Here is a 2500-nt window from a genome sequence, read left to right as displayed (position 1 = left end):
GGCCAACAAAAATTTCTCAGCACACGGTCATAAGTCTTCCTGACCCCCATGTGACCAGCAAGATCATGATCATGTGCTAGATGCAGTATATCAGGACGATACACGGCTGGAACAACAATCTGAAACACACTGCCCCAGTCATCCAGACTGGACAGGTTAGGTGGTGTCCACTTTCTCATGAGCACGTCATTGCTAACAAAGTATCCTTGAGACGTATCTACCATTGCATCCTCTAAAACCGCCTCTTCAAAGAGGGACGACAAGGAGACATCCTTGTTTTGCTCTAGTACCAACTGCTCATGAGACGGTATCACCTTACCAAAACCCTCATCAGGGCCACTTTTCAACTCAACAAAGAACGTGTCACTAAGTGTCATATCACCATCTAAGTTAACAACCTCATGGGTGTCACATTTGACCTTTGACATTGCGCGTGTTACCGCACACACAGGAAACACTCCTGGATGCTTCTGTGCGAGCTCATCAGGAACCTCAGAAACTACAGGGACGGGAACTACAACTGGAGTAGCCAGCACTTTGCCACCGGCCAAATCGTTCCCTAGAATGAAGGACACCCCCTTTATGGGAATGTGAGAACACACTCCTACGACAACATTGCCTGATACTAAGGGAGAGTTTAGCGAGACCTCATGCAAAGGAGTATTCACAAAGCCTCCTCCAAAGCCCTGAACAATGGCACCGGAATGCAATGAAGAATCTTCCGAAAATGGCAAAATCCCATCCAGAATGAGAGACTGGAAAGCTCCTGTATCTCTCCATATTGTAATAGCCTGCCTTGATCCTAATGCACCAACCAGTGAAACAAATCCATCCATCATAAATGTTGAGGAGCCCTCTAGCTCCCTGTCTGCACCTTTGATACTTCGCACCCCACCCTCTAATGTCGGCATAGGTGTCCTGTCCATGATTTCTACCAGAGCCACCGTTTTTACATTCTTCTGCTTAAGCACAGGGCATCCAGCAACGATATGACCAGGCTCCTTACAGTAAAAACAGATAACCCCCTCTGGGAATGCACTAGCAGAGCCACCTTGCCTAGGAGTCGAAGTAAACCGACCAGCAGACACGGGTGCCGGGAACCGGCTCCCCTGAGAAGGACGCCTACTACCCCTGGAGTCCACACGGCCCTCCTCTACAAAGACAGATTTGTGTGTTAACACAAACTCATCAGCCAAGACAGCAGCGTCGGCTATCTTCGATACCTTATGCTCATTTAGATGTGTGGACACGTTATCAGGAACACACCTTTTAAATTCCTCTAGGAGAACCAACTGTCTGAGCTGCTCCCTTGATTCTGCTTTCTGCGAGGTGCACCACCGGTCAAACAGGTTCTCCTTCTCTTTTCCAAATTCAACATAAGACTGCCCCTCCTGCCTACGATAACCTCTAAAACGCTGACGATAGGCCTCGGGGACCAACTCATAAGCCCTCAATATGGAAGCTTTAACAAGTTCATAATCAGCGCTTTGTTCAAGGGACAGAGCAGTGTAGGCTTCTTGTGCCCTACCAACCAAAACACATTGCAGCAGCAGTGTCCAGGCGGTATCAGGCCACTTCAATGTGGTTGCCACCCGTTCAAAAAGGGGGAAATATCTTTCCACGTCTTTCTCAAAAAACGGAGGCACCATCCTAATATTCCTGCCTACATCAAAACCGGAACGTGACTCTGGATGCAGAACACCCGCCTGTAAGGCAGCATGCTTATACTCAAGCTCCTTCTGCGCACGCTCGTGCTCCAGCAACATTTGTCTCTCCTTAAGCTCCCGCTCCTCTTTCCTCTCTTTAAGCTCACGCTCCTCTCTCCTCTCTCTCTCCTTAAGCTCACGCTCATGCTCACGCTCCTCTCTCCTCTCCTTAAGCTCACGCTCCTCTCTCCTCTCCTCACGCTCTTGGTGTAGCTGCCTCTCCTTAAACTCCAACTCTCTAACCCTCCATTCACCCTCTGCACCAGATAAAAGCGGAGACGCGTCAGACGAAGGAGGCTGCTCCACCCTCTCCTCAAGCACCTGCCCTCTAATGAGCAACACCCTTAAAGCACTCAAGGCAGATGGCTTCAACCGTTTCTCACTGGGAGAAAGCTCCACCTTGTAGTGTACAGCAAGCTCCAGAAGCTGTTCTTTGGAAAACCTCTCCAACAAGTCATGCGAAGGGAGATCAACAAAATCCCTAACGGAAGCCATCTTTCCTACACCAGCGCCACCACCCGTTCACCATAGAGTCACCAAAGAAACACCAAAGAACCACCGAAGAACGACTAAAGAACCACGACGAACCACTGAAGAACCATACTGAATGCCAAAGCCACTAATAACAACCATAAAGGGACGCTGTGGCAATGTGTGCTACGGAGCGCACATTTCAAGGACGTAAAAAAAACCAAAAAAAAAAAACACACCCACCCTAAATAGACGTGACATACACTCAGGGTGTTAGGTGCTACCAGGTATGCTCAACAAACACTCAAACAAACAAAACAAAA

This window comes from Notolepis coatsorum (genome assembly GCF_963971535.1).
Source record: "Notolepis coatsorum genome assembly, chromosome: 13".
Classification (NCBI taxonomy): Eukaryota; Metazoa; Chordata; class Actinopteri; order Aulopiformes; family Paralepididae; genus Notolepis; species Notolepis coatsorum.
Note: the sequence above shows the minus strand (reverse complement) of the source record.